Source organism: Neopelma chrysocephalum, unplaced genomic scaffold, assembly GCF_003984885.1.
Source record: "Neopelma chrysocephalum unplaced genomic scaffold, ASM398488v2 Primary Assembly neopelma1_80b, whole genome shotgun sequence".
NCBI classification, from domain to species: Eukaryota; Metazoa; Chordata; class Aves; order Passeriformes; family Pipridae; genus Neopelma; species Neopelma chrysocephalum.
This window is the reverse complement of record NW_020897742.1, coordinates 11,091,382-11,116,412: the sequence shown is the minus strand read 5'-3', so window position 1 is coordinate 11,116,412 and position 25,031 is coordinate 11,091,382. Positions and strand designations below refer to the sequence as shown.

General features: G+C 36.0%; 1 long non-coding RNA gene across 3 annotated transcripts; it reads right to left on the bottom strand.

Moving 5' to 3' along the window:
* Window positions 1–15,281: 15,281 nt before the first annotated feature.
* Window positions 15,282–23,229, bottom strand: LOC113970925. 3 transcript variants are annotated; one of them, XR_003535384.1, is made up of 3 exons: window positions 20,941–23,229; window positions 19,572–19,711; window positions 15,282–17,505 (listed from the first exon to the last, which is right to left on the bottom strand). It is a non-coding gene; the product is annotated as an uncharacterized LOC113970925 (long non-coding RNA). The 3 variants fall into 3 exon arrangements; XR_003535386.1 differs by lacking the exon at window positions 20,941–23,229 and having other exon boundaries at window positions 15,282–16,061; window positions 17,253–17,505; window positions 19,572–20,913; XR_003535385.1 differs by lacking the exon at window positions 20,941–23,229 and adding an exon at window positions 20,116–20,913.
* Window positions 23,230–25,031: the final 1,802 nt, after the last annotated feature.

The window sequence follows — 25,031 nt, the reverse complement described above, 5'->3', positions numbered from 1 at the left end:
TGTGTGAAAAAAATCTTGGTTTTGCAGACAATGAAACGGAATCTTTGTAATCCTGCTTTTGGAATGAAAGTCCTACCTGATACCACTACTTCAGGCCTGTCACCTTCCTGGAATGCTTTGCAGGGGCAGGAAAGACTGGCTGAAGGCAACTCTTCAGCAGTTCACTTACATAGCAAACGTTCTATGAAGAACCCTCTTAGATTTTCACCATTCCCCTTAAACCACGGGGTGCCATGAAATCCTGCACTGTACTCTTTGTACACAGTATTCCTTGTCTGAACTATACTGAAATTGATATTTATTTCATTTTAAAGGGAATTTGGATTTCATGTACTTTGAAACATGATGCACAGGAAGTTATGAAACCTAAAATTTCCCAGGCATAGCTGATCACTATTTGGCAAAGAAATGCCTTTGGGTATCTAAAACATCCCTGTTGTAAGTGCTGACTGAGCCGCTCTGAGTGCCTTGGACAATCCTCTCAGATGCTTTTCCCAGTAAGGCTGATGGCAATAGCTTCACCAAGCTCAACAGTGCAATTTGAATGGAGTCAATACCTTGATTGTTGCTAGCTGTGTTAGCTAACACTAAATTCTGTAACCTATAAAGACTTTTATACCTATGAAGTGTCCCATGCAGAATTCAGGGTAAGGCTGGAATTGTAGTCTGGTCAACGATATCTCTAGTATGGTGAGAAAAGGGGTATCAGTTATTCTTTTATTTCCAGGAACTTGAAGTGACAATTCCCATGCTTGAAAATCTTACACTATTATGTATAAGCAAAGTATAACTACTATTTAAAACTGTTTAAGTTAGGAATTCCACATGAATTATATTTATTTATATTTTAAAAATTTTTGATGTGCAAAGTGGAACAAGTTCAGACAGAGTTGATGCTGCTTGACAGCAGGAATATGGCATAGATGATTTCTTTGGGTCATTTCCACACTATGTTTCCTATATATTTGTGATTTCATAAGGTTATTCATTTACCTCCTTCCATCAACTCTGCTACCAGAATTAAATGGAGGTATATTAAGATAAGTAGACATAATTGTAGGACTGAATATCTGTATAGACATCAGAGTGAGCCCCCAAGGAATGCAGAGGTGAATATTTGAAAGATAAGTCTAACTGATAGCAAGATGACAGCAAAGCACACTTTAATAAATACATAACAGCAAATTAATATGGTACAACCTCAAAGTCCTAACAAGAAGTTGAGAGTCTTGTGAAATTTAACAGCAATTGTTCCCTATCATATCTGTGACACACACTGTGCTGCATTACACGTAGTGTGTCCTTTAAATGATGAATGTGTTTGTCCCTCACAGTCTCACAAGCATAATGATTTGTTTACTTTTCTTCACTTTCACTGCTAATCCATATTAGAAAGTTTAACCTAGTAAACAAAACAAAATCCAATCAAAGAAAGAGGTAATAAGTGTCTAGAAGCCTGAAGCTAGGCTGGCTAACTAGACTGCTAAGCCAAACAAATTGTCAGTGGTGCAACTGTTGGTTAAAAGGTTAGCATCACATGCAAAAAAAAATAAACTTCCTCCAGTCAGTCATTGAACTCATCAATTTATTTTACTTCCACTTAATAAAAGATCATATTTCAATAACACTGTTGCCATAAACTGTTAAGGTGATACAAAATTTAGCAGAAAAATACCTTGAAATTTTTCTGATTTATCAGAGGCCTAATCAGTTTTGAAAACTGTTTAGTGACGTGTACTGCAGTGATTTAATCTTGAAAGGAAATGCTTTTGGTTTTCAAGTACTGGTAGTACATCTTCAGAATGCCTGATGTACTGAAATTCACTCAAGGTAAGAAGAGGAGATGCAATGCATTAGTTCCCAAACTGAGTGGAAAGAAAGTTTGATTTATTAGCACCTGATCCTGTGAATCATGTACCCACCTACAGCTTCATAGATTAGGTGTTTGCAGCTCTAGGTTTGAGCTGTAAATTTAATGAAACAGGATTTGATGAATTCTATAATTTTTTTTCTCTATCTGAAAATTAGGTTTCTGTGCATACTTATGGGAATAAAAGGATTTAATTTCCAGTTAGCTCTCTTGCTATTTTTCTTTGTAATGCTTAGATTCTAAAAAGTAAAGAGTGAAATAGAGACCCAAAAAGCTATGATAACACTAATTTTTCAAAAAAGCAAAGGACATAGGAATATTTTGTCCTTATGCTTGTCTCCATATCTTCAAGCAAGCTGAAGAAAAACCTGTTTATCTGCCTTTTTTTTTCACTGTAATGGAACTACTGCTATATATACCACAAAAGTTTAATGAGTGTGCTTGTATTTATTTATATTAGTGGTTTATTACATTATGTTACCTTTCATATTTAAATATGTCCAAAAATGATATAATAAATCCTGTGATATTATTTTTTGTATTTAATATTTCTACATTAATAATATAATAAGACTTTATTGATCTTCTAAGCACCCACTACATTGGTTGCACAGCGATTGTTATTTTTCTCATTAAAATAAAAAGAGAGAGTGTGTTATTTAGGTATATATGGGAGATCAGGAAGTTTTTTGCAATAGTAATTAAAAATATTTTTCAAGAAAGATCCAAACATTGCAGTATTCTGTTAAGGACATAAATAAAAGATTAACACAAAATTTTTTAATTAGGACACTTAAATATGTGATAATAATTTCTCAGAGCTGGAAAATTTAAAGCTACACAAAATTTAAGAGGAAACTGCAGAATTGGGATTGAAAAGTATTGACAGAAAGGAGCAATGAGAATCAGGCAGGGTCTAAGAGTACAATATGTGAATTATTTCATGCTAAGTTAATAATTGCTCCATTTGATTCGTTTACAGAAGAAGCGAGAAGAGTGAGAAATCAGATCAGACACATTTGTCTACTGACTAAGACTGCAGGCTGCAGTAGACTCTGAGCAAAGACAATGTACTATATATGTTTTTCATGACAAACAGTTTATTCTAGATGCACTATTACACCATTACTGACATACAAGTCAGAGAATAACCTCAGCTATAATTTAGGATATGCTAGCTATACAAAGGAATTCAATTCAATTGTATATACATGATAAATGTTCAAACCTGAGTTACTATTAAAAGCCAGATTTGTTTATCTCTTATGGCGTCAGGGTTGTTCTTATGTCAGTCTTTACAGAAAGAGCTCAATACACGCAGCATAAATCTACATTTTCTCTGTTTTTAATCTAATGAAAATATACATCTAGGAAATATGACTCAAACATATATAAAGACATAGAAAAGCAAAGTGTTATTAAATATGTATTCTACTGACTTAATTATAGGAGTTAAGGGGAAACTTGAGAAAACTCGAATTTTTTGGTATGTTTTTCTTCTCCTTAATCTAATCAGACAACACTAAAAGCCCAAGAGGTATATAAACTTCAGTAACTAGTTATATTAAACCTGTGTTTACTTAGATGATTTGTATGAGATAAATAAGTAATTACCCAAAGGACATTAAAAAATGGAATATATGAGACTGCATGTGAGCAAGCTAACACAAGGCAGAAAGCTTGACTGGTGCATACTTAATAAGAAGAATTCCCTGTGCTTTTATATCCTCTTCCATTCTATAGAAGTCCTTATATCACCTTTATCACCATAGTAACTCAGCACTTTACAGTCTTCTCCTTCTATCCATAATATTATTTTATAAGTTTAGTAAAGGATAAAGTGCTTCCCTGATCATCCACTGTTTGGTACTCTGCCTTGTGGGCATTCTGCCAAGAAGTATTGTGAATAATGTAATAATTCAGCAATCTTCTAAAGAACAAAAAGTAATCACTGGCTTATACTACTGAACTATCAATTTCTCATTGTATTTCATCATAATATTTAAAAATTAACTAATTAATCATGAGAGCTTAATATCTTTTAAACACTTCATAAAAATTTCTGTAGCCTTCTGAATTGGAAGAATCAATTATTATGGTCATAAACCTTGTACAGGTTGAAGACTGGCCCTAAAGTGTCAAAACACAGCATTCAGGAGAGACAACATTATTTAGGTTTACTAGAGGGTATTTTTTCTATCTTTCTCTATTAGACTACTCCCAAAAGGAGGCAAGGTGCCAAGAAAGCAGGTTTTGTAGCCCCAGAGTACTCTATTATTAAAATAGGAACAGTCACAACAGATTAAAAAGAATAAGAAGGTATTTTCATTTACATCCATATCTAACCCTTTGAGCTGTAGCATTTGAAATTAGATAAATATGTAGCTACTTAAATACATCAGTTACAAAGAAATAAAATTTGCAGTTAATTAGTTCCATACAAATAGGAATGGCAAAGATTATATCAGTGAGTAATTTGGACTAAAAAATTGAGGATATTTGTTTTTCACTTAATTTTTTTTCCAAGATACCACCTTCATAGCTTCTAAATATGCATTTGGCATACTTTTATTTATTCATACTGAAGCACTGTGCTGAGAGGCTTTGTCAAAAAGCTTGAGTCTATCTGCATGAGTGCAAACATTACTACTTTGAAACAAATCTGACATTTCTAGTGTTTGATCCTTTAAGTGCAGACTGTCCTAGCTTTGATCTAACATTGCAAAACATCCTTCTCATGTGTTATAATACTTCAGTTTGATCCAGAAAAGCATTTTAAGTTTTTATTTTGAATGCAAGTTTCCCAAGTCCACATTTTGATGTGTTTTTATTCTTAATAGAACTTACTCTTTTTACACAGTTCTACTTAAGGTTACTGACAAAGCATCAGAAGGACAAATTTCTTTTTTCAACTATAAAGTGCTATTGGTACATCAACAGATATCTGGTCCCACTAAACTCTGCCATAAGAAACATAATTTAAATGAACATACAAGCTTTAATCAATTAAAATTATTGTCATGACTTGTGCAGCTTCATTAATTTCAATCGTGATCTTTGCTTTCTCAAAGGATTAAGGAAACATACAAATAAAAGAGTACAAAATTCATCCCATCATCCAAGAACTGCAGTAACCATACAGCTCATGAGAGTGACCACGTGTGACTCTCTGCTGATTAGCAGGTGAGGTGGGACCAGATCCTTTGGTTAATCCAGCCTGACAGAGCTTCAGAATGTGATTTGTCGATTTTAAAACACGAGATGAGGAGTAACTGGAGCAAGTTAAGTTGTTCAAACTATGCTTAAATACTTACTGTATATTTCCTGCAAATAAAGAGTTAAAGACTCCTGCTCCAGATAGATGAACCTAACATTTACAGAAGCCTATTTATCCAGCACTGCAGGCTCAGTGATTCTTTTTTCTGCCTTGCCTCAGAAGGCGTTTATATGCTTTCTCCACTGTAGGGCCTTTCCTAGCGAAGTTTTTCCATGAAGATTATGGATTTCCTTTTCCAAACTCCTCTGATTACTCTTTCCTTACTCACCTGATAGCTAAGCAAGATTAAGCACCAATGAAGAAAAGGAAAGGTTCCAACACAAGATTCTTGTAGAAAATTGACATTTAGTTTTAACCTACAGAGAAAGTTTACCTAGCTAAAGGACAGAAAAACAGAAATAAACCCAGGTTATATACCTGTAAACTTCCCATTAACATATCCAGAGCTCTTTATTTATTAGTTAGTCCTGTGTTGGCCCTGTTTTGACCTTGGTTCCACAAGTCTGTTCTTGCTGCAGAAGTTCTGATTCTATTTTAGCACAATGGCAATATTTGGGATGGACACAAGTGTTACAGAGCCAAGAGTGATGAAATGACATTGGTTCCAATTCTCCTGAACCACACAGGCTCACAGTCCTTAACAAACCTCTCTAGAGCTTCTCCCCCAGTGCAGATGCCAAATGTGAATGCAGTGTTCCTAGCAGCAAATGAGAAAATTACCCTTTCAGACCATGACTGAACAATACAGAAGCTAGAAAGTTACAGATATGTTGTCTTAAAAGAAAACTTTCCCAAGTAGTGCCAGAAGAGCTTCTTTTTTTGGGGTATGTTAATGTGAATTGCAATTATTTATAGTTTTGTACAGAATGCAGTTTTTAAAAATCCCAAGTCTTAGTTGCTTATTTCAGGAAGTGAGTCAGTTTGGCTCCGCTTTGATTATTTGGCAAGCTCATATCCCCTTGCTGTTATGTACATTTTAGTCTGCATGTCCATCACAGGAACTTGAATATGATTATGTTTGGCCCAGTAGGTTCATGTCTTTTAGAACTATAACATTACTTCACTTGAAGAGTTATTAGGGCTGCAGAGATGTAACTACAACTGCTAAATGGGATAATGCAAAATGAATGAAGCAAGAGAACCCCTGGAGGCTTCTTGATGTTTACTCTTTCAAGTAATGCACTCTTTTAAGCCTGTCAGCTCATCACAACAGAGAATTATTTAGGGAACTGTGTGAACAGTATTGCTTCACAAGTCTTACAGCCACCCAGAATATAAAGTGTGAGTTACACAATGCAAGTCATAAATAGAGATTTCCCTGTTTTCTGCAAATCAGTCTCACTACAATGGCTTGTCTCATTACAGCAGTGCAAATACGAAAGCAAAGACGTAAAGTAGCAACATATTGTTGTGCTTTATATGCTATTTGCAAACTCTATTTACTGCTATAAATAAAGCTAACCTACTAGGCTCATTATCTCTCATATTCTTCTGAGGATAAACTGAGACTGTGACGTTTCATTCTTACCCAGTATCTTTTAATAGGTCAGCTACAGTCATGCCATTGCTTAATGGTGCTACATGTTTTAACTCTGAATAAATATATGCAAAAATAATTAGCTTTACAGCACAATAGGTGTGTGAGACATATGTTACAGTCATTGAGATTGCATTCAGGAAGAATTGGTCAGGCACCATTCTTTTGTGGAGTTTTTACACTATGCTTAAAATATGCATAAATATTTTTGTGCAATGCTATTTATCACTAACAGACTAGGAATATATATTTGAAGTGAAATATAATATATGCAATTCAATGGCAATAGCGCTAATCTTTTTTGTATTAAAAGGGCTAATAGTCCCTCCAAAGCTGAGGAAGATCGAGGAGCATTTTCTAGAACTCTTTTAACCACTCCAAGGCTGGGTGGAACAAGAAGCAACCATATCATCTCTGCCCGGAACAGGGAAAAACTTCCTGATGTGCAGTCATTGGAGAAGGCAACAGGGGCTCATGGATCGTTCTGTGACCTTCAAGGGTGTAATGATATGACAGAACAGCTATACCTGTGTCATGGAATAGTAAATTAAGCCAATAACATTTACCAGGATACACAGTGGCAGCTGTCCCGCTGATCTCTGGACTAGCAGGAAGCAGAACTTCTTTTAATCCTTACCATCATACACTCCTAAGGATTGTCTGCTTCCAGTTACAGCTATCAGCACTGAACATTAACGTAGAATTTGGGCAACAAATATATTCCTATCAACAGCCTTGTTGATACATGTTAAAACCTGTGCACTGTGAATAGGAACTGGGAAGAAAAGGTGACTTTTAGAACTGTGGCTTAAGTAGATGAAAGTCATAAAATGCTCTAATTTTTAAAAATTATTCTAAGTCTTTACTTAGCACCATTGAGGACCTAATAAAGTATTGTAACAGGCTGCTTAGAGAGGTTATGTAGTCTCCATCCTTGGAGATCTTCAATAGCTGTCTGGACATTCTTGAGCAGCTCCAATTTATTGCTGACCTTACTCTAAGAAAATGAGCCTGGATGGTCTTACAAGTTCCCCTCCAACATAAATAGTTCAGTAATCTTATGATCTTTGGGGTCACACAGGCTGGCTGTAAGCCTATCTTTTACACTTGGCACCAATTATAGATGAAAATAATCCAATCTCTCTTCTGCTGGATCAGGCAATGGATAACGAGAGGCTCAGGTGATAGCTTTTTGCTGAAAGATGGAAGTCCAAGCAGAGTTGTCTGCTGAAGTCCTGCAATGCAAGTTTTATCTTTGAAAACAAATTAACAGATTCCAGAATTATTTCACATTCAAAGTATACGAATCTGATGTAGAGTCTTAGAGCTCTGTTTCAAGAATATAATTGCTTCCATTTTCTCCTAAATTGTGGCATGGAAGGAACAAAATACAGTATAACTAGTTTTTATCTCTTCTCTGAACCCTCCAACATGCTTATTTTGAAACAACTGGATTCAGAGACTTTGATGTCACTGTCACAGTGGTAAAATGTACAGATTATTATTTCCTTACTCTTGTTTGATTGCTGTTGCTATAATTCTTTCCTTTCACTTATATCTTATTCCACTAATGTGTTTGAGTGTTATGTACATTGTTAGTTTACTTACACGCTCTGGGTGACAAAACTCCACTGTGAAGCAGTCAGTTTGCTAGTCTATCTTTAGCATTGCTGTGGTTATTTATTATTTATTCCCATCTCATCACCCCATTAGAGGCAATAAATGTATAAAATTCCAGAGTCTGGCGTGTTCCTCGACTGTCCTCATAGTCAACACAGTCAAATACATATCCAGGTGAATGATGAAATATTAAAATAAATTGCAACAAGCATCCATAGAAAATGCTACCTCAGTCTTCATTCTTTTATTCAGAGAGAGAGGGCATCCCCTGATGAAAAAGCTTCTTAGCATCTAGCTTTGTCACTGTTGACATGTTCTGGGGGAATGAGGATATTTCAATGCAAATGTGCGGAGGAAACCATAATCAAAACATTTCAATCTTCCTACCTCAAAAGGAAACTGGAAAACTCTAATTACAAGCTGCTTTCCCATGGACAGAAATACATGCTTCCTTCATGTATGGAATTATTTCCCAGTCCCCTTTTTTTTCCTACCTTGGATGAAAGAGACTTGCGTCTTCTCTCTTTGCGTACTTTACTTTTCCGAGTCTATTATACATTTCTTAACTCTTGTGTATCTAGAGAACTTACATGAACTTCCTTAGATAAGACTAAATTTTTTCATGTCTTAATATGTAATATGTTAATCTCACAATGACTCTGTGAAGTAAGAAATTACTATAATTCCTTTTCCTTAATAGGAAACTTAGGCACCAATCCTACAAAATAAAAAAGGTGCCTGGAGTGGGAGTTGGATATATAAGCCAATGAGGGCACATCAACATCTCTTCTTTCACAGAAGATCTTAGTCGTCAAGTAATAGACTATTCCATGGGGATATGAGTGAAAAAAGGAGGTGCAATCCACACCTTCTCTAGAAGCTGTGAAACTACTTAGAAAATAACGTCACTGGATCATGAAAAGCACAACTAAGTCCTCTATGCTTAAGAAGCTCAGGCCTCTTACTTCAGTGTAGATTTGTCTTATGAGGTGGACAGGTCCATTAGATGCGTCATTTTTAATACATGGGACATTGGTTTCTCCTCCTTTGTAGATTCCTGTGGGTCCTTTCAGCTTCCCCTGGCTCCTGTTGCCCATCAATAATGTGATGGCACTACCTTATCCTTTGTTCCTCTTCTAGCTTAATGCCTGGAGTACCAGACAAATCTGTTAGAATAAATAATAATACACTCTACAGACTGTAGAGTCCGTATCTGTTCTTGTCCTCTAGGCACTGTCCCCTGACACTTCAGTCTTTTGTTATGCGAATCCGAGGAAAGGCAAAACCACAAAAGTGAAAACAAACACCAAACAAACAAAACAAAACAAAACAATCTATAGAATGAGTAACATTGGGATATTCATAATCAAGTCTCTATTTAACTTTGACACAAAACCAAAATTTGGATGACCTACATGTTAGAAGCTTATTTAAGAGTTTGCATGCTGTTGCTTAAAGATTTAGAGGGGTCCTTCTGTAAATACACTACACCAGTACAGTGCACAGGACGTGAACGACAATCCACTAGTTTCCAGATTGCATAACAGTTGCTTTTATCCTCTGATAGAAAAACAGAGATTGCAAGGAGACATTCAAAAACATAATGTATCGTATCAAGCCAAATTTTGCACATAAAGACACAGTTAAATCTAAGCAAGCAAAACCATCAAAACATCTCTGGCACCACCTACAGAAGTAATTCAGTATTAGCTTTAAAGGTTTTCTGTTGAGAAAAAAAAATTAAAAAAAAGGAATAAAGACAGGAAAAAGAAGATGAGTGAAAAATAAACAAATAAATAGATAATTTCAAGAACTAGAATTATGTGAATGCTCAGCTCCCTACTGATAAAGTGTTGCTTAGTAGTAGCTGCTATGCTTTCCATGCAACATATTCAAACTCCAAAGTGTGCTTACATGCATGTGAATGGTGTCCACGAAATGATTAAGTGACAAGATACAGTCTGTAATGTGTGGAAGTCAGTCTTTACTATGAAGGATTTTCTTTCTAGTACTGGAAGCCTATGTATATAGATTAATCACGTTTTCACAGCTGGATTTTGAATAGAGCCTCATTAAAGTGGTATAAATATACACCATATTGTTGTGTCTTTTTTTTTTTTTCTATCTGCATCAAGATCACTCTGGTATGGAAGAATGCTGTTTCATTATATCCACTCCAGCTGTGCTCTTCTTCCAAAGTCCTAGCACTTGCCAAATGTAAAACTTAGCACTTGCTCACAACAGCAGGTTAAATAAAGTTTGATTGAATAAAAGATAATATGGAGAATAGAGTAGATAAGGGAGGGGATAAAATGAACTTCATAATGAAGACAAAATTTTTGTTACAAATATTCTTCATTTCTTTGCTATTCACCAAGGGTGCTGTGGTTATTACCATAAACAAAATAGACACTTCTGAGTCTCATAAAAATGAAAGTAAAAAACCAAAATGTTTTGACCCAAATGACAGATAGCAGCAGCAAATCCCATATAACACATGGTCGTGTAAAACGGTACAGAAACAGCATGCTTTATGGTTGATATTATGCTCAGACCTCTATGAGACAGTATTTCACAATAACTGAGCTGAAAAACTCAGCTAGGGCTTATGCTTAAGTATAGGCATAAATCTGAGTGGAAAAAAAAATCAAATAATGAGCTTAGTGATGTTAAAGGCAAAATATCCCTTTGATTTCATCAGGGTCAGACTTCATTTGTGGATTCCTTGGAGGTAAAGCAGGTTTTCTGATGTTATCCAAACACAGGGCCGTGGCACAGCTGTGAAAGCAGGAATCAGTGTAGACCCCTAGTGGTCTGCAGTCCCAAAGGACCCAGTCACTGGGCTGGATGCCCCGGGGGCAGCCAGGGCACTGCTGGCAGACAGACACCTGACTGGTGGATCTGTTTTATCCTTAGAACTGTTTATACTTAGCTATACGAAGTGTGCAGCATCTCTGCGTCAAGTTCTGCACCTCACTCGGCACTTGATGAAAAGAAACAAGGTGTGAATATGTTTATGGAGTATCTTAGCCAAAATATCTGTTTTTGAGATGCTTTATAATTTGCAAGCTAGCACTTTTATCCCAGAAGTTACTGTGTAGTCTCCCGGTAGGTATAAGATTCAACAGTATTGCTACCTATATTCATGTTGCAATTTTTATGGGTATATAAAGTGTCTATAAACATTCTTTATTGATACTCTTTATTGAAAGTAGTTCCCTGATGAAATAATTTTAGTTGATTGCACTGATGTAGCTTAGAGGGAAATTAGACTTGAGATTGATTTTACATCATTGCATTTCCTCAAAGATTTTTCTTTCTTATCTAAAACAAATTGTATATTACCATTACATTTTGAAGTGAATGAGTAATTAATAAACTGGAAATTGTTATGACCACATTAAAATAAGTCTATTCCTGTAATAAGAGCAATGATTCACTGTTCGCAAGTGAGTTTAGGCCACTGACGTTAAATGCTAATTCTTCCGCAAAACCAGAGCAAGAATGATTTTCTTTGTGAGCTGCAACATAAAATTCCAGTAAATAAACCATTTAAGCAGTGTAGGAGTCCCACAAACATAAATAATTAGTGAGCCCAAGTCCCATATTGTTACAGAGGGCACTGGAGGGTATATAATCCCATCCAGAGAGTGGGGAAGTAAGGGAGAGCTTTAACTGAGGGACTGTAGAGTGCTATCCAGGAATCACCCAGTTTCGTGTGATGGAGACAAGGGTGGAGAAGGAAGGGGATGACAATCTCATTTGTCAGCGAGTTCTTCCAGGTGCAGCATGTAATATTTTTATCAAAAGCAACATGTTTTTATTCATGGGTGAACAGCTGAGCACCACTGACGTTATCTCCTGCTGCTACTAAAAAAAACCTAAAACAAAGAACTTTCAAAAAATCTGTGAAATGACTATAAGCAGAAAAAGATTATGGAAAAAACAATCTCTTGTCTATTTTCAGTTAATTTTCATGTTACATTTGATAGCACTTTTGGTATTGTCATTTTCACTTTCTCTAAATTAGTAAGTTTTCTCTCTTCTCCAGGAAAAGAAATTTATGTTGATCAGGCTCTAGTTATTTTATCTAATTTCTTTTAACTGATCATATTTCACACTCATGGCATCCTCACTAACAGATTACAGCTAAGAAAAGGGAGGAAGAGCTGTATCTATTGTCTCTTATATAGGGAGTGCAAGATATGTATCCTATTTTATTTACCTAATCTACTCTATTTTATTATTTCTATAGCAACTATTCAGCTCGGCCAAGTCAGATATGGTGATGCACTTTCTGAGCCCTTTCTAATAACCAATGGTGTGAAACAAGGCTGAGTTCTTGCACCAACTCTATTCACAATCTTTTTTAGCATGATGCTCCAAAGGGCCACGGCAGACCTCGATGAAGAAGATGGTATCTACACTTGATACTGTACCGATGGAAGCCTATTCAACCTAAGGTGACTGAAGGCCCATACTAAGACCTTAAATCATCTTGTTCATGAGCTGCTTTACACTGACGACGACGCCCTCATCGCTCACACAGAAGTAGCTCTGCAGCGTTTAACATCCTGCTTTGCAGATGCTGCTGAGCTCTTTGGGCTGGAAGTCAGCTTAAAGAAGACAGAAGTTTTCTATCAACCTGCACCTCAGGACGTCTTCCATCATCCCCACATCACCATTGGCAAACCAGAGCTCAAATCAGTCCAGCAGTTTAATTACCTAGGTAGCATCATCTCCTCGGATGGTAAGATTGACGGAGAGATAGACAACAGGTTAGCAAAGGCATATAGTGCCTTCAGAAAACTCCATAAAAGAGTTTGGCAAAATAAACATCTGAAGAAAAGTACAAAGATCAGTGTTTACAGAGCCATTGTGCTGTCTACTCTTTCATATGGGTCCAAATCATGGGTCATTTACCACCACCACCTGCAACTCCTAGAACGCTTCCATCAACGCTGTCTCCGTACAATCCTAAACATCCACTAGTCAGATTATATGACTAATAAATCTGTTCTAGAACAGGCAGCAGTTACAAGCATTGAGGCCATGTTGCTGAGAACAACGTTGGGCAGGGCACATCTCAAGGATGAAGGACCACCACCTCCCCAAGATCATGCTCTATGGTGAACTTGTCACTGGCTGCCGCAAGAGAGGAGCCCTGAAGAGAAGATACAAGGACTCCCTGAAACAACATCTCAGCCTTGGCCATATTGATCTTCATCACTGGTCTACTCTGGCCTCCAATCAGGAGGTCTGGAGACACACTATCTTATAACGCTGCTGCTTCCTTTGAGAATGCACATAGGATCACTCCAGAGGAGAAAAGACAACGCAGAAAGAATCGTGTCTTGCCGATACCATCCAAGGAGTCTTTCTGCTGTGCCTTTTGCAACCGGACTCGTCTATCTCACATTGGCCTCTTTAGCCACTACTGCACTTGTAGCAAATGTAGATAGAGCCCTTCCCAAATCTTCATTCACGAAGCCTAGCCATGATAGCAACTATTGCTACTTATTTTAGATATATCCAGTGTACGTAAGGTCAAACTTAAAGGTTGCTGATGTAACTGCAATTTCTTTCATAACAATAAGTTTCTGTACAGAATAAGTCAGTTTTGTATGCTCTGGGTGGGTTTAATTCAATTAATTTGAGATGTCAATTAATATGGGCCACGTAGGTTTTGTTATTGCAACAGTTTAATAATGCTTTCCCTTGAGTGAGAAGATGATTTTAAATTGATCACTTAGCAGTTAAGAGGTCTGTGAGTTACAACTCTGCTTCCTGCCTTCTGTGGACTAGGTGTTTTTTGGGATGCTATGGAAAATAATTTTCACATAACTGTTTTCCTCTGAATTCATGGATTTGTTGTAAATGTCACTAGTAAGAGGGAAGTGTTCTTATACTGTTGACTGAGTAGTTTCTTGGCAGACTTCTTAGCAACCCTGCATACTCTCAGTGACAGTGTTGATTTTCAGTCTTCCTATGAGATCGGGTAGGGATGGAAAGAATTGTTTTCTTTTTCCCTTTTCTATTGTTTGGAAGCATATGTTTCCAACACTGCTGATGTCATATTGGCAATGAATGTTATATTTTTGTTTTAGGAGGCAGACGCACTTCAGAAACTTTTTTACTAATTTATATAGTGAGGTTACGTTGTATTTTCTTCTATTTTTTGCTTTGGAATCCTTATAGTATAGTATGGTCCTCTAACAAAACATCACAATCAGATCACAACTTCACTCAATGGGGTTAAAGAATAAGCAATGAGAACTTTGTATGATGCCACAATCTGTGAGTGTGATGACTCATACAGAAGCTGTATGATTTTAGTAATAATATCCAAGAAGAGTATTCCACTAAACTCATGCCACTGACTCACTGTTTGATTAGATATGGCACACAACAGCTCCAGTGAAAGAGAGGTAGCCTTCAAGGATAGATTGTAAGACTCTTCTTATGACAGACCTTCAGAAATCTCTAGAAGGTAGCTGATCCTTTCTTGCAGTTTCCACTGTCATTTATACCTCATTTTTCACTGCTTCGATATTTGCTAGATCTTCCAAAATATGTGTACAATAGGTAGATGTGTCAATACCTTTCTTAGGTACACAAGTTTAAGCTAGTCATTGTTGTGATCAGCATTAGGAAGAGTTATGGTTTTCAGAAGTTATTTGTGGCTTACATACTTCTCTGAACTCTAAATCCACACATATGCATGTATGTAACCAAATAAAAACACATTACAATGCATTCTGGATTTCAAAAAGAGTGGAAGTATTGTAAGTCTGCATCTTGAAGCTGGAAACAAGTTACATTTCAAACTGGGAGTTTTAAAGGGATATTTTCATCCTTTTTTATCACAAAGTTTGAAAAACTATATTGCTTTGTATAGAGTAGACAGTATATGTTAACTTACACAGTCTCACATAGCATATTGTTAATAAAAATAGAGTAATCGAAGTACTCACAGCCACTTAAGAGTGAAATGGTATCTTGACACAAATTAGCAGACTCTGAAAACAGATTTTATTTCAGAAATTAAAATAATGAAATGCCGTTTATAATGATGAAGAGATATTAGAGATTCTAATAAGCCATCTGGTAAAACTTGCCATAATAGCATCACTTTCTAGGAAGGTAAGATTTTAGGTAATATTTTTTTGCTAGGCCTAACCTAAAAGGTATTGTAATTAAAGTGTGTTCTAAGTCTAAGTTCTGAGGGGGAAAACAGCTTGCTCACTTCCTCTCTCAGTAGCCTTTCTGAAGAGATCCATGTCTTGTCTCAGAATTCTCTTTTTTCCACTCAGCAACTACTCCATATCTTTCATGAAGAGCAGACTTCAAACTTGCACACCACTTCAACTGAGTTTTGAAGAGGAGGGAAGATTTTATGTTATGTAGACTATGACCCTCTTCATATGCTACAGGCTGTTCACCTGTAGCTCTGGAGCACAATACCACTGTTAAAATTCTTTGCACTGGCCATTATAATCCCAAAATATTTCACTTCTGACAGCTTTTCAATTCTCCATTCTGTACTACTGAAGTAGATTGTTGAAGTGATTCTTCCATTTTACTTTGTTAAATATCATAGTCTTTCAAGACTATTTTTTCCAGTTTGTCAAGATCATTTTGCATTGTTAGTCTTTCAACACGTGCAGTCCTTCCCTTATTGAACATTGTCTGCAGTTTTCTTGTCACTTATTTGCAAGTCTTCCAATTCTCTGATTTACTAATACTGTTTCTTACAACTGTAAAGTGAATATGACAAAATGATCCTGCTTCTGCTGACTACTAAGCAATTCTTTAAGTCTGAACTACAAAGTTAAAGTATATATTCTTAAAGAATATATTCTTAATCAACCCAGAACATATACACTCTTGGACATAGAAGGCAACACAGTTTTTCTTTGAGTAATATACAAGTAGAATCAAAATAGTCTAGATGATTGCATGAATAACTGATTTTTAATTTTTGCTACATATTTTTTTTCTTATAGCAAAAAAACATAAACTTTTTTTTGCAACCAAATAAAATGCCTGCTAGAATGATCCAGAACATTTAATTTGGGCATTTGGTTTGTTTATTATTCTCATGTTTGTTTGGTTTTCCTTTCATTCAAAGATGAAGTGAGAAAATGTATAATTGAAATACTTGTTTTAATTAATAATTTTTCCCCCCTTTTTTTTCCAGTTTTCTTTTTCATTACCTTTTGAAATCATCACATTTTGAAACTGCACTACTTTAAAAAAAGAAATCTTACAATGAGAGGGTTAAACACTGAAATAAGATCATCAAAAAGATTGTGAAATCTCCAACCTTAGAGACTTTCAAAACTCAGCTAGACAAGGTCCAGCACAGATGGATCCAATTTTCATCTAACCCTGCTTTGAGTAGCAGGTTGAGCTATATGACATGCAGTAATTTTATCTAACTTTAAGACAGGACATGCATATTAAAGATAAAAAAAACCAATAATTTGTCTACTTCATAAATATCTCTATCAATTGTTGCAAAATTAATAAGCTAGTATTTTTTTGCCTGGTGTGCTTGTTAAACACTCAAATAGGTATGTTTATTAGCTGAAGGCAGGATGGGTACATTTCTTGAATATCTTGCATAATGAAACAACATTGCTCGGGCAGGGGCTGATGTTCCCTGGGGCAGACATAGAGCCCTGGACCATGGGCAGGATGAGGGGAAGCCATGGCGGGGGCAGAGTCTTATCATAGCATTTCTTCTACCAAAGTGTCCTGGCATGCAGCTATTTTTTAATGGTTTCAGAAGCTGCTATTCTCAGCTCACATAGTACGATAGATGTTGCCACTAAGGTTTTATTCTTCACTAAGACGTTATTCTTCAGCTGCTCATCCTAGGAAGTCTCTGTGTGCCATGGTGTGAAAATCTACACCAACGAAGGATACAACTCTTTTGAACTCACCTGAGCCTTTTTTTAATTATTATCCAAAGCTCTTTCCCTTTTTAATGACTTCACTGTTCACCCACTTGGCTGTGTCCAGCAGGGGATTGACGCTACATTCTTGGAACAACATACTGAATTGCACATGAGTTGTCTCACCTAAGTCAGTGTCCCTGGGGTTTGCTAGAATCAGTTGAAAATAATCTGGCAAAGTTTTTCTTGTAGAAAATAGTTCAAATTCCTACCTTCCACCTTTCTTCTGCAACCAACCGTCCTGTTTGAGAGATGAGCAACAACAGATGGGAAAAACATCAGTAAATTCACTTCTAACAAATACTCTGTGGGGCAGTGTCTGTGGAACAATCTGATTTCAAACTCCAAAATTTCTTTGAAATGTACTTTATAGTCTATCTGAGCCTAAATTCACTGAGTTAAACAGCTTTTCTTTTGCTCAGGGACAGTGTCATGGTTAACTCATGATCAGCCAGATTTTCTGAAGTGAAAAGCCTTAGAGTTAAAATTTATGAAGAAAAAAAAAAGATCAACATGTAAACTATAAGCCAGAGTTTGCAGCTATATCAACACTCAATAATTCCAGTCCACTAGCTTTTCACTTTTTTTTTTCAAAGTAAATGTGTCAGCATCTCCTGATAGGGACTGTGTCTCAGAACACATTGTGGCCTCTCTGCTTTTCCAGCTTTGTTAGCCAGAAGTGACTATGGCGTGTTATCCCCTGGACCTCAGTCGAGGTGATACTTCCACAGATTTACCACCTGCAAGAGTGATTTGATTACCTTCTAGTGACTCCAGTTGCTCCAGGAAATGATTTTGTTAGGCACAGATTGCAACAGTATTAGTGGCTCATTCATTTACTGTACTGGTCATGTCTGAATACAGTTTTCTTTAAAATTCCCATGCTTCCAAAACAACACCTCTCTCAGGATGGTCCAAGGTACAAGCAGAATGTGTTTGCAGCTTGCATGTGTTGTTTCATGCTCTAATTCTACACGTGAAGAGAGAGGTTGCCTGTATTAGATCCTGTTTTCTATATGGCATTGCTGATAATGTCGTGAAATAAATTAGCTTAAATTGGCCTAGTTTGCCTATATGGTTCATACTCTTCCCACTTGGCACATTTTGCTTTCACTCAGAAAATCTGCATAATTACAAACCTTTAGCTGATCCCCACTATATTGTGAGAATTGTTGAAACCTTATTGCACATTTTGTAGCTCTAGTAAATGCAGTAAGTAGAAGTCTAGATCCACTAAAGCCAGTGGAAACACTAGCACAAGGTCAATAAGACCAGATTACCTTCAATGAAACAGTTCTTTCCCTTCTTTTATGCATCCTCAAATCATTATCTCTGCACAGTTATTTGGGGAAGATAAACAAGTTGCTCCATAGCAAGAGCAGAATTCTGAAACAGCTCACTGGATCCATTAGGTTACTGTGCTTAATTCTAGGTCTTGACTCCTGATTGTGTGCAAGGTTCAAGATATATGCAAGGTTCCATCCAGGTTCCAATCAGGTACTTGCCTTTTCAAGAAAATCTGGACATCACTGAGAGAGAAATTTGTTCCAGTGTCCATTTGCTACAGCCAACACGAATACCAGCAAGTCTGAACTGATTAACTGATGGAAAACGCTCCGTCCCCACCATGGCATAGCAAAGGTGCTACAGAAGCAGCCACCATGTACTCTCTGGCTAAGAAGGCAACAACCCATTTTTTAGCAAGGACGTTTCAATGAAATTTTGTGATTATTTCAGTAATTTGCATAATTTCACTACTATTATCCAAAAATAATTCCCAAAGAATTTGAAGTCAGCTTCAATAAAATAGAAAGAAGAAATTGTGATTGCAATTACATTGAGATATGTTGTTTGAATCAGTAAGATATGACATAACAATTCACTCTCAAAAAAATGAAATAGAATTGCTCATGAAGAGACACAGATACATTGAATAAAAAAAACCCTGAACCAACAGAGGCAAACCCACAAGATTTTTCCCCCCACTCTTTTTAGTGAAGTCAGAAGGGAATTTTTGTTTTCCTACAGGATCACTATGAGTTTTAGATTCTAGAATCTTTTTTTTCCTCCCAATATTACACTCTATATAGGAATAAAATATTCAATATAAGAAGTAATAGTGTGCTTAGTGCAATAGCAGTAGAGTAATAGCTTCTTTAAAAGGACAGGAGCAGAGGATTTCTAGAAGAGCAGAAAAAGTTTGAGAGGGAAATAGTAAGAAAATTATAACTTTTTATTTCATACTATCAGGAGCTAACAGGTAAAAATAAAATTACACAGATAGGAAACATTATAAAAGGTAATTACCTCTGCTGTTAATAAAGCAACTGTTGTCCTGCTATCTCCTTTGTGTGAACCTGCAGGCTAGCCAGATCAGATCAATGACTCTCAGCAGGGTTAGAGGAGCTGTGTAGCTTCATTAACTCTTTGGAAGAAGAATCTGAACACTGAAAAAGAGATATATTAAGTGAGATACTCTTTTTCCCTTTTTTTTGATTCCTTTGAACTCTTAGGACCAATCCCTGTACTTAAGTCAGAAGAAATGTAAGATTTCAAGTAAATTAAATTAATGTAACGTCTTTAAAACAACAGAAAGCAGGGTACTTGTTTATAAATGTAGAATCTCTAGTGTCTAATGGAATACACATACACATATCTTAACGTGTTTTTGATAAAGAGAAATCCAGACACTGGATCAGTACTAATTATGTAAAATCAGAATCTACCACAAACTCATTTTATCCTATTAGAAATCTTGATTTACAAACAACTCACAAACATATAATTTTAGTATTCACTCAGTGCTTCATTTCAGAAAGGCTCATTTGCTATTTTTGAGCAATTGTCCTACCTCCTGTTTCTTCTTTAGCCTCAGGAATTTTAGAAATATGTAATGGCAAACTCAGGAAATCCAGTGCACATCTGATCAATAAAAATTTTACTCACTTTTACTCAAGCTGCCATCTGTTAGATAGGATGCAGTAACAAAAAAAAAAAAGAGAGAGAGAGAAGAAATTAAACATTTCACTGGTAAAATTGCAATGTTGTCTTGAATAATTAAAATAGAATATCTCAGAAGGCAAAGTTTTCCTAGAACTGGCACAGACTTATTTGAATAATGCCCTGGAATAAAAAGGTTAAATGTACATCAGTGATATGTAATGAATATCATATAATACTGATCATGCTGCTTTTCCTGTCTCTCTCTCTAAAAGATTATGACATGTTGAAGTTATCAAAATAGATGTGTTTACATAAAACTGACAGTGATATGTAGTAGAGGTTAAAGCTCTCTGAAGATTATATAAAAATAGAAGAGAAGGTATACTTCACAGAGTCCCAGAAGGATCATGGTTTTTTTTATTAAAAAAAAAAAGAAGAAAAAATCGAGACCATTGTAAACAAGATTTCTCCATGAAATGAAATTAAGTATGGCAAAGTGGTTCTCCAATAACTGTGCAAATTAAATTAAATTAAATTAACATTGTTAACTCTACCAATTCTTAAAGAATAAGCAGTTAGAAGTCAAGATCTAAAATGCATCTTCTAATTGTTTATTAAACTTTAACATTTACATACTCATTATGAAAATATCAAATGTGAGAGAGATATATTTAATTAATCATGTATGATTAATTAACTTATAGTTGTAAGTAACCTACCACCAATGACTAACCAGAAATATAACTCAGATGAAGCTTTTTTTGCAGTCATGTCTAGCACCTTTGTAACATATGTTTTCAGTGACTTAGCATTCATTTAATTACGTAGTGTAGTGTGTTTCTTTGTTCCAAGATAGATTTAAAGTTAACTCAGAAAAAAGACTAAGTGATCCTTTGCTTCCCATGCTAATGGTCACCTGCAGGTGGGGAGTAACAGCTTTCTGGTAACTGCAAAAAGCAACTTCCTCACCTCTCTCTCTCTCGCCCTGAACAGAACCTGTACATCCTTAAACTTGGTATGCGGGGGTTTTTTTGTATAAAAGATAATAATGTTTACTAATCTTTCTGAGATATTTTTGAGGTTAATGGAAGAAAAATCATGTCCAAGATTAAAGCTTTAGGATTTAATAAAGTCTATGACAAATAAAGAACAAACAATTGTACAGAAATATTATTCAGGCAGCCCATCAGTCAGTTTTACAGCTGTCTTAAGTAAGGATGAATGGCATATTGGCAATGCTGAGATATTTTAGTACCCTTTTCCTATGTGGACTCTTCCAGCACTTTCTGTCCACCAGGTATGCAAACACTGTGGGTGTCCAACTTCTCCCAGCCAGCAGGAAGGACAAGAGCAGTATCTGATAGGGCCTGAAGACACCTCCTTCTATGCTGCACCCACTTAGAGGGCATCCTGCAGCAAGTGTCTTTCTCACTCCACCTGCGATGGTGCCGTATTTAATAGTGTGGCTGTGACCTTCTCTGTCATCACATTTCAAATATTTGTGTTTCGAACATGACAATGTGAAACTTCAGTTAACTATTTTCTATAATTTTGTTATCTGACTCCTTTCAATTTTTAAAGAACAAATAAAACTGGTTATTGCTAGAAGCTGTTGTTAAGATGAAGGCTACTTCAATTTTATTGTCAGAATTTTGGGGGTGGAAGGAGATTTGACACACGCACACACATTCACAAGGGAAATGCATATACAGTCAGAGAACAGATGGGGGAAATCTTATGCTTCATTGAGGTTGGTGCTCCCTTCGCTACTTAAAGAATGTTCCTCCTGAGAATCACAGCTAGAGTTTGTTTTAGGTTTTGTCCTCAAACTGTAACAGAATTTAAAGTATAGTTTTGACCTAAAAGTTGTGAGCTGAATTGCCATAATTTTTTATAATAAAGGAAATGAAAACTTTTAAGGTAATGTTAGTGGAGGTTCTCACATTAAAAATTAAAAAAAAAAAAGTATTCTTGTGTTGATTTTACAATTTTTGATGTATGCTACACAGCTTTACTTTCATGCTTCTGGAAATAACAAAAGTTTGTGTAATGCTAAGAGCCAAAATATTGCACAAAACCCCAATTCAATTGTTCTTTTTTTCCCAGAAAAATAATCTGGCTAATTTCAAACATAATTTTGGTTGGGAAAGCAGCTCAGAATTTGTCATAAATGTTATATACTTGTTCAGACCAAAATTGCAAACCTTTAAAAATCATTTTTCATAATACCTTTACTGTCAATGTCTTTGCTAGAGTTTCAGGCAAAATTTCACAGTGACACACAGGTGAAACAACAACACAGCAATACATACAATGTTGATGGATATTCAGAAATGACTGTGCATTAAGACATAATGTATGTTCTCACAGTAAAAACTTCAGGTATCAAGAATATTGAAACTGACCAGCAGTGGACCTTTTAATAGTACAGAGGAAATAATGTGTTGGAACATGATGATATTGTCTCATATTCTGTATATTTTAAGGCTGCAGCTTTCTCATGTGGTAAAGTAATCAATCCCACATGCACTATAAATGTCAATTACTATATATGAAAGTTAATGTAAATTTGCCCTCTTGAAACAAGAAAACAATATTCTGTAAACCTGGAGAAAGGCCACCATACCGTACAAAAATGTTTTCAACAGTTAAGCAGGAAAAAGCTATCAACAAAAGCAAGAATTATGATCATTTAAGCTGTTACAAAAAGATTAACAACAGTCCTTCCTTGCCATATGCATGTAGATAAAAGTTATTTTTACTGTACATATTGACATTCATCACCTTACAATTTCCCATGTACATGAATAATTATAATCAGGCAAGAACTAAGAGTATTTTAAAAAATTATGCATATACCTAAGATTTTGCAGCACATTATTTTTTCCCCTGAAGTTGTACAGCAACATTTTGAAAAAATAATAGTTTTAACTCTGAATTGTTGCTACTATATCTTTTGACAACTTGTTTCAAAGGTTTCTTGGTTTTATTATGAATATTTAAGCTAATACAACTAATTTCTAAGCATATTTTTCAGTGATCTCTCTTTCCATTTCTTTAGTAATCCCAATAAAAAACTATTTCCAGCATGATACTTAAAGAATCAGTTAAGATCTATTCAAGTGTTCCTTAGAGCATTTCCAAAATATACACCTTGTCACATCAGGTGAGGCTTTGAACCAGGTTTTCTCACTGTCTAATAATTGAGCTCTCTCTCTTGGGTTAAAAGAGCCCTTGACAGGATATAGAAAGAATGGGCAGCCCAAGAAGATCTAAGAGGCTGCTGGTAAGCGCACTCCACTGTGGTGAGTCTCAAACTCATGTCTTAACCAGGTCAGGACTGTGAATCTACTTACATCACTTTCTAAATGAGTGTCCCATTCTTTGAGCTGTGAGTTACCAGGAGGTTCCCTCCATCTCACTCTGTCTGGTCCTCATGATCAGCAGTTTCAGCTTAGACTTGAGAAACCTTTATGAACAAAATTTTTACTAAAAAAAAGCTTGTTCTTAAAAAAACAATCCAGCCCAACCCCACCCAAAAAACCCCCAAAACATCAGTTCCAATCAACATACTTCGTCAAAAAAAAAAAAAATCTCACCCCACTTAAGAGGACAAAAAGTAGATATATTATTCACTCACATTGATTTTGTCAAGCTATGAGGCAGTAAGTCAGATTGGCATCCACCTATTGTTTTAAACAGGAACCAGATAGTCCAGTTTTCTGGAACATGGTATCAAGCTCACATTATTCATGTACTTTGCTTTCAGAGTTGACTTGAGGTCATTAAAAGCTTGGAAAATGCTAAAGAACTTCAATCAAATTACCATTATGACTACTAAAATTTTTAATGAGTTAAAAAACTTGGTAAGTTTGGACTCGATCCATGGCCTTCACAAAGTTGGCTTAGGCTATAAATAGCCAGTGGGTTCAGTTCATCTTCCAAAAGGAAAAGGTGAACCAGGGATTTTCTGCAATTTACAAAAGGTGATTGAATATGCTTCAAGATTAGCCCAAAGAAGAACCGTTGAATTTGCCCTTAAACAGAAGTGGTACTCATTGAAATGATGACATTTCTACGTGAGAATAAATCTTGGGGAAAGAAAGTACGTTAAAGACTACTTAACATAATTGTTCTCTCCAGGACATCCCACAACAAAACTCACCAGGTGGTGTGTGGCGGGACTCTGGGACATATAATTTTTTTGTTCTTACATGCCTCACAAAGGAACGGCTATTGGCCACTGTGAGAGACACAGCACTGGAATGGACTTGTTCTTATCCAGCAGAGCCTTTATTTTATTCATTTGTCCTACCAGCTGTTAGTACAGGAATATCATATTGTCTTTATTAATCAATTATATTTACCCTTTTGCAAACCAAGAAACGTAACCTACATAGCAAAAAGACGAGCAGAATTTCAATGTTGAATAATGACGGTATCATATAGTGCAAGTGGTGTCCACTCCATAGCATGAAACAGATTTCTAGTTTATTTATAAATGAAGTAGACAGCCACAAACTCTAATAAGGGGAAAAGATAACCACTCCTGAAAAGTAGGGTGGCAGAGCATAAATTCCTGGGATGGTCTCAAAATCAAGAAGGAAAGCAGTATGTAAGCTTACTTGACTTTTTGCTTTCCTTCAATGAGAAGGTTCAAGCTTCAAGCAAACTGCATCTTCAGTTTGCTTGGAGCCCGTAGGTAGAACCAGAACTGTCAGCCACTGGAAAGAGGTGGAGTTCCCATCTGTGAGAACACCTACAGAAAGGCCAACCTACAACCACTTTCCTAAAGTAAAAATGGGGATAAACAGAGGGTGAGGA